The 12,116-nt window shown below is 40.1% G+C and overlaps 1 pseudogene; it reads right to left on the bottom strand.

Moving 5' to 3' along the window:
• Positions 1 to 11,486: 11,486 nt before the first annotated feature.
• Positions 11,487 to 12,116, bottom strand: LOC143891790 ((RS)-norcoclaurine 6-O-methyltransferase pseudogene; annotated as a pseudogene).

The following is a 12,116-nucleotide window of genomic DNA, read 5'->3' as shown; positions in this document are numbered from 1 at the left end:
AGGAGAGTCGCCGAGCTAAACCACTTGAAGAGGAAATTGAAACCGTAAATATAGGTGATGAAACCTTAATTCGGGAAATACGAATTGGCAAAATTTTATCTCTTGAGGAGCGCGAAGAATTAATTACCTTGCTAAAAGAGTTTAAGGAGGTTTTTGCTTGGTCTTACGACGACATGCCGGGATTGAGCGAGGACATTGTCCAACACAAATTACCTTTAATCCCGGGCATCATGCCGAAGAAGCAAAAACTCCGGAAACTTAAAACAGAATGGGAGTTGAAAGTTCATGACGAGGTTAAGAAACTACTCGAAGTGAAATTCATCGAAGTAGTTGAGTACCCTGAATGGCTTGCAAATATTGTACCTGTGCCCAAGAAAGATGGAAAAGTCAGGATGTGTGTCGATTTCAGAGATTTGAACAAGGCAAGTCCGAAAGATGATTTTTCGCTTCCGAACATTGATCTCTTGGTTGACAATACCGCTTGACATGCACTCTTATCCTTTATGGATGGATTCTCAAGGTATAACCAAATCAAAATGGCGCCTGAGGACATGATGAAGACGGCATTTATTACTCAGTGGGGGACATATTGCTACAGAGTGATGCCGTTCGGTCTCAAGAATGCTGGTGCCACCTATCAGAGGGCTGCGACTACTCTTCTTCATGACATGATTCATAAGTAGGTCGAGGTCTATGTAGATGACATGATTGTCAAAGGCAAGACTCGGCCAGAGCATACAGTCGCTTTGAGAAAGTTCTTTGAGCGAATCCGAAAGTTTCAACTTCGCTTGAACCCAAATAAATGTGTATTTGGGGTCACGTCAGGGAAGTTGCTTGGATTCATGGTCAGTGAAAGAGGAATCGAAGTGGACCCTCAGAAGATCAAGGCTATCCAAGAAATGCAACCGCCAAAGACAGAAAAGCAGATTCGTGGATTCCTTGGCAAAGTGCAATACTTGAGGAGATTCATATCTCATTTAACTATGACGTGTGAACCCATCTTCAAGTTATTAAAAAAGAATTCCTCTAAGAAATGGAATGAAGAATGTCAAAAAGCATTCGAAAAGGTTAAGCAGTGTTTGTCTTTACCTCCTGTCTTATCCCCAGTCATTCCTGGTCAACCGTTGTTGATGTATTTGTCCATCACGGATACAGCAATGGGTTGTATGCTTGCTCAGCAGGAGGTAGGGTCTAAGAAAGAAAAGCCCATCTACTACATCAGTAAGAAAATGTTGGAATATGAAATCAAGTACACTGTCTTGGAAAAGACGTGTTTAGCATTGGTCTGGGCGACTCAAAGGCTTAGACATTATCTTCTGTCGAACAAGATATTTTTGCTCTCACGGATGGATCCGTTGAAGTATTTATTCGAAAAACCTGCTCTTACTGGAAGAACAGCCAGATGGTTGCTATTGTTGTCTGAGTTTGACATCACTTATGTCACTCAGAAATCAATTAAGGGACGGGTAATTGCTGAGCAGCTGGCTGATGCTCCTGTTGAAGAGAATGCTTTTCTGAAAGCTGATTTTCCTGATGAAGAGATTATGGACATTGCAGAAGAGATTCCGAGTTCCAAGTGGCTTATGTACTTTGACGGAGCTGTCAATAATCATGGTCAAGGAATAGGGGCAGTTTTGGTATCTCCAAAAAAGGAGTACATCCCGATATCTATCAAGTTGCAGTTTGAATGCACCAATAATATGACAGAATATGAAGCATGCATCGCAGGACTTGAGGCAGCTTTGGCTTTGCAAATTCAAGACATCGATGTGTTCGGAGATTCAATCCTGATTATTTGTCAAATAAATGGGGATTGGAAAACGAAAGAGGCAAGGTTGATCTCATATCACACTTATCTCGCATCTTTGGTCGGGAAGTTTAGGAATGTCACCTTTACTCATTTGTCGAGGACAAGAAATCATTTTGCTGATGCTCTGGCTACTCTGGCATCAATGTTGGACATTTCTGCTACAATTGAGGTTCAACCTTTAGCTGTAAGATTGCAATGGGCTCCAGCACATGTGAATGCCATTGAAATATCTGCCAAGTGTCCAGATGGTAAACCATGGTATACAGATATCAGAAATTTCATTTCAGGCAAGGGGCATCCGCCTGAAGCTTCCAGCAAAGAGAGGAAAACTCTTCAGAAGTTCGCTGCCAACTTCATTATTTGTGGTGAAGAGTTGTACAGAAGGTCGTTTGATGGGATACAACTTCTGTGTGTTGATGAAGATCAGGCTGCAGAGCTCATAGAGCAAACACATGAAGGTGTTTGCGGTCCTCACATGAATGGTAAGATGCTGTCAAGGAAAATCCTTAGACTTGGTTTCTATTGGCCCTCAATGGAAACAGATTGTTTCGCATTTGTGAAGAAATGTCATAAATGCCAAGTCTATGCGAATCTTATTCATGTGCCTCCGTCGGAGCTGCATTCTATGACCTCGCCGTGGCCGTTCTCAGTATGGGGGATTGATATCATTGGCAAAGTCTATCCTAAATCGTCAAGTGGACACGAGTACATCTTGGTGGCCATTGACTATTTCACAAAATGGATAGAAGCTGCTTCATATGCTTCCATAACTTCCAATACAGTTGCGAAGTTCATCCGTGCGAATATCATTTGCAGATATGGAGTACCTCATGAACTGATTTCTGATAATGGATCTCATTTCAAGAAAGAAGTAGTGCACCTGTGCGAAGAGTTTAAAATCAAGCATCATAAGTCATCTCCTTACAGACCGCAGACAAACGGGGCTGTAGAAGCAGCGAATAAGAACATCAAGGTCATAATCAGTAAGATGACCGAGACTTATAAGGACTGGTCAAACAAGCTTCCTTTTGCTTTATGGGCTTACAGGACATCGATCAGATCCTCTACAGGTGTAACTCCGTACTCTCTGGTGTATGGAATGGAAGCAGTCCTCCCTGTTGAAATGAGAATCCCGTCTCTAAGAGTTATGATGGAAGCGAATCTGCCAGAGTCTGAGTGGGCCAAAGCCAGACATCAGGAATTGCAGATGATTGATGAAAAGAGGTTGAGAGCCTTGTATCACATCCAAGGGTATCAGAGAAGAATTGAAAGAGCCTTTAACAAGAAAGTCAAGGTCCGAGACCTGAAACCAGGAGATCTCGTCTTGAAGTCTTACAGGGCACCGGTGTTTGATCCCAGAGGGAAGTTCAGGCCAAATTGGTCTGGTCCTTACATTGTTGATGAAGTCCTGCCTGGAAAAGCCGTAAGACTCCTCAATGAAAATGGAGAAAAATTAACAGAACCTACAAACTTAGACCAGCTAAAGAAGTATTATGCTTAGATACACCAGGAGGCCGTCTTTGATCGATCAGAGCTTAAAAGCCAACTACCTCAAAGTCAAAAATCCTTTGCAAACACTTTTGAGACTATAAACGAAAATATTATTTCTTTGATAAACTCAAACCAGGGGCATCTTTTATGACTTACGTCATAAAAGATATTGAGCCTGAACTACGTCATGACCTGATCCCTCTCTACAGGGTACGTAGGTAGCCTGATTAATTCGGGTTCGGTCAAATCCTTCAAACCTTTCAAATCCTTAAAAAAAAAAAGAAGGAAAGAAAGAACAAAATAAACAATTTTTGAAACCCAAATGGGCGAACTACGCGGACCTGATTCCCATTTCTTTGGGGATACGTAGGCAGTCTGGAGGGCCAGATTCGGTCAAATACATGAAAACTTACCAAATGTTAACCTGTTTGAACCCAAGCCTACCTAAAAGTCCTTCTGGTATACTTAGGCCTAGGTTTGTAGAGAAACAGAAAGAAAATAAAAAAAAATAATGGAGTCTTAGACCCGCTAAGCTGAAAACCCGAAAGGGCGGCTTAGGCAAAAAAAAGTTAGGGTGCTGAACCTGCTGGATGGAAAATCTGCAAGGGCAGACAGTCCAGGCAAAAATTAAGGCATACGGTCCGCCAAATCGAAAACCTGAAAAGGCAATTTGGTCATGGCAGTGACTTCATAAAGGACAGAACCTCTGAAAGCCAGCAAGACTTTCATTTCTTCGGCGGCACTACTCCAAAGTCTGAGTAAGCACCGGCAGAAATTCTTCTGACACTCTCAAGGCTAAGGGGGTTAAGACTAAGCAATCCAAGGGAATAATAACCATGATGGAAATACCGGAAAAAGGAATGAAACACCTTTAAATACGGTTTTCAAAAGATTCTAAGAGTGGTAGACTGTACCATTTTTAAAAATACTTATCAGACTAAGAAGCAGATTCAGTCTCTCTTAGAGTTTAAGTCATTATGCCTGTCGAAGTCCTCATTTGCTGGTTGTCCAAATCTTTTTCTATGTCAAGTCAAGGTCAAATTCCAGAGTCCTGTGTGGTTAGTATCCCTCCCAAAGCTGGGGTGAAAAAAATAAAATGATAAGGTTGTGTCTCCTCAAAGGTAATACACAGCAGAGCAAAGTTCAGAAGATGGTAGATTCTCAAGTCCATCTGGCAGGCTTTCAAGCCCATATGAATGGCAGAGATCATCAGAAATGCAAGGCGGTTGTTAGGCAGATGCAGTCTGTTGTAAACCTGAAAGCTTTGTAACCTTAAATATTCAAGAAATAAAAGCATTTTAACCTTTTCCCTGTGTTTTGCTCTCTTATGAATTTGTCATGGAAGTATAATAACACTAGGGGCATCTTTTATGCCCTGAGTAATCAGGTCATAAAAGATATCAAGTGAGCAATGATCGAGATGGCTATTCTCAATAAATAAAGATAAGAGGAGTTTGAACACAGTCTTTGAATACAGCTCCTCAATCAAATTCCTTTGAGAGTCTGTCTCGACAATTCCTTTAAAGGTTTGTCTCATCATTCCGTTGAGAATCTTTCTCATCATTTCATTGAGAATTTACCTCATTATCCTCGGCAGAGTTTCTACTCGCAATTGAAGTTTGTAAAAAAAAAATATATAAAAAAATCAAGCATTCAAAGAAATCAAATTCTCCCTGAGAGCATCCACCCCGAGTGAAGAAACCATTTTCTCCCTGAGAGCATCCACCCCGAGTGAAAATACTAAATTTTCTCCCTGAGAGCATTCACCCCGAGTGAAGAAGCCAAATTTTTTCTGAAAGCATTCGCTCCAAGCGTAAAATCAAAATCAATTTCTTTCTTTGAAAAGTTTTCGCTCCAAGCGTAAAATCAATTCATCTTTTTGAAAAGCAGTTCGCTCCAAGCGTAGAACCCAATTTGTCTCTTTGAAAGCATTCGCTCCAAGCGTAGAATCAATTTTGTCTCTTTAAAATCATTCGCTCCAAGCGTAAAATCAAAATCAATTTGTTTCTTTGAAAAGTTTTCGCTCCAAGCGTAAAATCAATTCATCTTTTTGAAAAGCAGTTCGCTCCAAGCGTAGAACCCAAATTTTTCTTGAAAGCATTCGCTCCAAGCGTAGAATCAATTTGTCTCTTTGAAAAGCATTTCGCTCCAAGCGTAGAACCCATTTTCTTCCTGAAAGTTTTCGCTCCAAGCGTAAAAATTTTCTTTTCTCTTTGAGAGCATCCGTCCTGAGTGTAGAAATCTGAGAAATACCAAAACCATTCCATTCAAGACCCCTGAGGCAACCTTTCTATTTAAGACCCCTGAGGCCTCTCTTCCATTTAAAACCCCTGAAAAATCCATTCCATATCACAACCCCTGAGGTATCTGATCCTTCCAAAAGTCCAATATTAAAAAAAAAAATCATCTTCTTCATTCTTTTTTCTCTCAAATTAATTTTGGGCCAGTCAAAATGTGCTGTCTGTTCAGCTTTGACATTCGCGCGACGAGCACGCTCTGCCAAAGAGGGGCATCTGTAGACACCTCATTTTGACTAAGCCCTAAACCCTCCCGGCTCATACCAAATCCATCCGAATCTCAGCATTAGGGTCCCAAACTTCACCCTAGGCTGGATGAAGGTCTCTTCTAACTCCTTGCAGAATTTCATCGAGATCGGGACTCGTTTGCCCAGCAATAAGGCTGAGAGGGTGTGTGTAGTGTAAATAGGGGGTGGCCCACTAGGTTTTTCATTTTACCCTAAAATCCGTGTATTTGAAGAAAAATTCCAGTCATCCAAAGACCCTAAATGCCCATGAATACTTTTTTAGAAGCCTTAAAGCCCTAGAAATGTCCTGGCAAAATTCCAGAAAATTCCGACGAAGAAATTCGAAAAAGACAAGTGGAGTTAGTGCAGTTATCAAGCGTGGGGAGGGTGCATTAGCCAGCTGGGGTCGCGCATGTGTGCGCTTATCAACTTGGAGTGCCAACATCAACATTCGTTTTCTTTTATAAATAGCCATTTAACCTCATTTTAAAAAAAAAAGGGGGTTTTCGCAGAGAGAGATAGAACGAAAGATTTTTCTCGATTCCGATCACCTTCTCCGTTCACGTTCCGGCCAAATCTTCAGCCATGGTTTTTTCTCTTCCATTGTTAATTTTTCGATTTCTCTATTTCTTCTCCTCATGATCTCAAAACCTAGAGAAAACTGAACCGAAACCCTAATTCATTTTTCTCAAGCCCTAGCCAATGTCTTCGTCTTTTCCGTTGAAAATCACTAGAATTTCGGCCGGAGCTCTCGCCGGATTGTTTCTCTTTGGAATTTCTAGTTCGATTCTTCTCGTTTTTACATATGAAGGTTCTGATCTCAGTCTTATTTCATCTGATCTGTCTTTGGTCCTAAAAATTCGAGATCTATCTCTTCTATATCTCTTGGAACCGTAGATCTGATCCTCCAAAAGCTTCAGATCTGTAAAAAAAAAAAAGAGAAAAGAAAATTAGAGTATTAGAGAAGGAAGGAATAGATCTGAGCATTGAGACCCCTAACCTTCGTGGTTTTGCTTTCCCGATTCTCTTCTCCGGTGGATTTGGCAAGGTTCTGCCAAAAGTTTTCCTCTCCGGCAGATCTCCGACCGGTAAGCTCATTATTTATTTATTTATTTATTTTGTGTGTAATTTCTCATGTTGATCTGTTTCATTTTTCTTGATCTTCTTTTTTTCTCATTCTAGCCTTTGATTTTCTATATTTTCTTGCTTCAATGTCTTAACTTTAGTTTCAGATCCCTCTTATTTTCTTAGCTTTCACACTATTAGATTCATTTCTTTTGTAGATCTGAGCTCAAATTCATTCTTCTCATTCTTTACATCGAACAGATTATGTTATTTTCTGAAATTGCATTATCAGATCCATTGTCTTTTCATTATATAAACTATATCTTGAACTTTTAAACCATATCCTTCAGATCCTTCCTTTAAAAAAAATCTAGATCTTTGTATTTTTACCTATAATTTCAGCATATCTATGATTATTCCTCAAAATTCCTAACATTAGCTAGCAAATCCTACAAGAATTTCAATTTTCTTTGAATTTGTTGAAGTGAAATTTTTGTTTTTCTTAAAATTATTGAAATTTTTGCAAAAGAGTTCATTGATCTGTAAAAGAAGAAGTAAAAGTACTCTGAAAAAGAAAGAAAGAAAAATCTCTAATAAGTAGATCTGGCATATTAATCGTTATTTCTTCATCTCTGTAGCAATTCAGGAAAATGAATTTTGTTTTGTCTCTTCATTTATACATTTATCAATAAAGTAATTAATGTCTCATCTTTCAAAGAACATGCTACTGATTTTAAATAATAGCATATGTTGAAGATACTTTTTCATTGTAAAAGAAGTGAGATAAGTTAAAATCAATCAATTAGCTGAGTGTGGTCCACATGATAGGGTTCCTATTAACATTTACTGTGTTAATATTACCATGCCCAAACGCGTGAGTCATATCTATGATTTTTTTTTTTATTATTTCAGTTGCATACGATTGCTGCCCATTATTCTATACATAACTGCTGCCCTTTGATCTTTTTCACTAGCATATAGCTGCTGTCCATTAATGGTTCATTACTTGCTGCCTCTTATTTTGCATAAACTGCTGCCCATTGGTTGTTTCACTAGCATATAGCTGCTGTCCACTAATGGTTCATTACTTGCTGCCCCTTATTTTGCATAAATTGCTGCCCATTGGTTGTTTCACTAGCATATAGCTGCTGTCTACTAATGGTTCATTACTTGCTGCCCCTTATTTTGCATAAATTGCTGCCCATTGGTTGTTTCACTAGCACATAATTGCTGTCCACTGATTAGTTTACTGCTTGCTGCCCTATTTATTTAAATAAATTGTTAATAGGAAGAAGGAGATCAGATGACTACTCTGTTCGATATTATCGACATGAGTACTGTCTGATCTCAAGGCGGGATTAGAAATATTATCATGTGTATTTGATATCAGATGATTACTTTGGCATCATCTGATTTCATTGGAGTCCCCGTATTGGGGTTTGTGGTTGGTTTTGAAGTGTTTGATATTGTTTTTACTTTATTAGGCTATCCAGCGGCTGGTCTGGACTAATTAATGTTATTTATCATTTTTATGATTGCTATTAAATTGTATATTCTTCTTTGCTTAGCACTTGATTTATTTTTAGAATAAAATTTGCGATTATCTGATAGTATTTTCTTCTCTTTTTGATAGACTAACACAGTCTTATAGATTTCTGTTAAATTTCTTTAGATATTAGAATTCCCTCTCGTTGCAAGGGCGATGAAGGCGCTAGCCTAAGCCCATCATTAGGGGACTCGCTCAGTCCAAGTAGCACTCCCTTCTTTATTTAAAGACTTGTCCAAGTCTTTATGGTGTGTATCCCCTAGAAATTAGAAATCCATTCATTGCAAGGGCAATGAAAGAGTTCTCTAGAGCCCTCTCAGGGAGACAGGCTATGTCTCAGACAGAGAAAGTTGTATCCTTTAGAGACAAGCTTTGTCTCATTAGTGAGTCTATCCTTAGGAGACATGCCATGTCTCGTCAGCACCTCTCTTGGAGCTCATCTTTTTGTTTAGGAGTCTCACCCAATCTCATTTTTCTTCCTAAACCTCTTCTTTGTGCATCATTTGGTTTTTGGGAGAACATCCTACTCGGCTTGGCAACATACCCCTTACCCTTATGGGTATTGGGTTGCACATTTGTTGCACCCTAGGGCTAGGTAGCTGTCCGGCCCGGCTGGTTGTTTTACCTTTGCCAAATATGCACAAGGTTTCTTTTTGCTTATTACTTGTTGAGCTTTATCTTAGTTTGATAGTCCACTAGCATAGGAATCCGTCCTTAGTCTAGAGAGTCAGTCCTCTTGTTCAGGAATCAAATTCTATCATCATAGGGGTTAGGATTTTATCCAACCTTTCATCAGATCATGTTCTTCTATCCTCTCTTGCAAGGTATAGGATGCTGTCCAACCCTTGCAGAGTCGTGTTTCTATCTTTTTCCCCCGCAAAGCATAGGATGCTGTCCAACCTTTGCGGGATATCGGGAGTCTGTTCTCCCCTTATGATGATAGGATTTGTCCCCCTTGAGTCAAAAACACTTAAAAACAACAAAAACATCTGAAAAACCAAAAATCTCAAAAATCTTGAGTCATTAGAAGTAGTTAGGAAATCTGTTCCGAACTACGTTGGCTTGATCCTCTTCCACGAGGTACGTAGTGCAGCTTGGGATCCATATCCCAGGTCCAGCCAAACCTTTAAAAACAAACATTTCGAACCTTCAAAAATATAAAACTTCTTCAAAACCTTTTCAAAAAGATCTTCCCATAGAGTTAGGAGTCCGTCCTAGTTTGTTTGGGGTGTTTTAGAGTTAGGAGTCTGTCCTGATTTGTATTGATATGGTGTGTCCTGTCGCGTGAGTGTCTCTAGAGTTAGGAGGCCTCAAGTCGATCGGTTAGACATTTAGTCGAACCGATGGCTAGACTAGGAAGCATATAGTCAACCCATAGTTTTCCTTAGGTTGCACAGCCTAGATACCCATAGGAGGTAGGGCCCACTTGCATTAGTTAAGGCATATAGAGAGAGTCCTAAAAATTACAATTCACTTGAATTTAAGTAAATCGTGCAAAAACTTTAAAAATCAGTCGGGTCTAGCGGATTGAGTCTAGGATAGCGGTTCTAGATGGTTAGGCATCGTAGTCTTAGAACATGTCATCAAACTACGTTGACTCCGATTCTTCCCGAGGCCGGGATACGTAGAGCAGCTGGGATGGACGGCCATCTTGGCCCGAGTCAGGTCGCATTAGAGTTAGGACTCATTTTGTCCAGTCATGTATAGAGTTGATTTGTGTTGTATGTTTTTGCTGTGTTTTCTTACTTTCATGTACAGATCCTATACATTCAGCTGTGACATGCATGTGTTTGCACACCGGAACTTAGACACCCATTAGGCATGTCACTTATAACCTAGTTTTGCTTAGGTGACACATTTTTCATTTATTTTGTGTATGTGTTTAATTTTCATCTCTGAGACATGCATGATTAGGTAGACGTCTTCTCAGAGATATATGTTCCCATTTCATATGACTTTCGCTCAAAACTCTTCAAAATCAATAACAAATGGCATAAGAGACCAGGTGCTTGCACTTGGGCGGATGAGGTGCTCTTCAGACCTTCCGAATTCGTAACCAGGCACGAACCCTCTTTTATAATCTCTGGTTATCCGTTGCAACAGAGCATAGTATGGGATCCTTGGCCCACTTCCTTGGATGGCGACTCTTCTTTGTTTAAGGTACGCCTCGAATCTGGGCTAGTCCCCGAATCGAGAGGTATCTCACCTTTGTATCGCCACTCATGCTGTGAGAGGCATTTTCTTTCGAGAGTTCCTTGGTAGAGCTCTCCATTCACGTGGATGATCTGTAGAGATGTTAGCGCGTGGGGGCACACATCCCCGCCGGCTCTCTCGGATCGGGGTCCATAGTCGGGTTGGGTTCAGGTTGGAAAAATGGGTTCCTCGGGTCGGGTTGGCCTCAATCCGTCCCAACCCGATCCGAGTTTGCCCCCCTATTTCCTGGGTGTAAAACAAATTTTATGCTCCTTTTTTAGTGCAAAACTAGGAGTAAATTTTTTATTTTACCCCCATTTTAAGTCAAAAGAAAGGAAGCCTACTTATTTTTTACTATCCCACTGCCATTAAGCCTTAAAAAATCTATAGACTACCTTAAATTTGGCCAATCTCCTCAAAACACCTTAAATATATCTATAAAAAGGGCGACCCAGTGCACGAGGCTCCAGCCATTGCGGGGTCTGAGGAGGGCTAGATGTACGCAACCTTACCCCTGCTTTGCAGAGAGGCTGTTTCCTCGAATCGAACCTGTGATCACTAGGCCACAATGGAGCAACCTTACCGTTGACCTATCAAGTCGACTAGACAAGCAGTAGAAAATCCACCACAGATCAATCTCGACCATGACCGATCAAGATAAGTTCCTAACCATTCTTTGCAGTCCAGTTAAATGCATGGTTAAATTAATAGATCTTGATTTAAACAAGAACCTCAAGTACACCACTAGCATTCTTATTTCTTCAAACTAAGCATAAACAAAGAACAAATAGGCTTGGAAAATAAATGACCCATAATAGGTGAACATAAGCTAGATGATGAATATCGATCTTAACAGACTAAGGAAATACGACAATCATAGACTGCAAAGCATCGACGGGTGTTATCTCACAGCGACTGAATCCAGCATTGAAGACAAGCCTTCTCCATTCCTCCTCAGTTCTCTCCTGTCCCCCTGTCAATAACATCATTAACACATCGAAGACAAATCGGGTACGGGTGATTTCGTGACCTTCATCAATGTCCATCACAATGTCAACTACAATCACCTTCCCTCCCTCTTCTGGCATTGCTTCCTTGCATTTCTTCAGAATCTTCACACAATCCTCATCATCCCAATCATGTAATATTTTCTGCAATCAATAATTGATAGATAACATTATCAAATCATTTGAAGTGCTTTCCTAAGGCTTTGTTCACTTGCGTTCCCGGAAAATCAAATCCCTGGAAAACAACCTCTTTTTTCCTTGACCAGATAGAATTTTGGTGTTCACTTGCTTTCCTGAGAAAGTAACAAGCCTAGGTGGAAAATGTCAAATAATGATATGGAAATTGTCAAAAATGATGTGGATAATGTCTATAATGTGAAGATCGAGTGCCCATTTGAGAACAAATGAGTCTACGAATGATACAGTGGGGTTCCAAACAAGAGCGAGGGCATTCAGCTTTTCTCTTGCGTCTACACCCAT

The sequence above is a fragment of the Tasmannia lanceolata genome, unplaced genomic scaffold (assembly GCF_043159265.1).
Source record: "Tasmannia lanceolata isolate RefF3 unplaced genomic scaffold, GAP_Taslan_0.1 ptg000015l, whole genome shotgun sequence".
NCBI lineage: Eukaryota > Viridiplantae > Streptophyta > Magnoliopsida > Canellales > Winteraceae > Tasmannia > Tasmannia lanceolata.
This window is presented reverse-complemented; position numbering and strand designations above follow the sequence as displayed.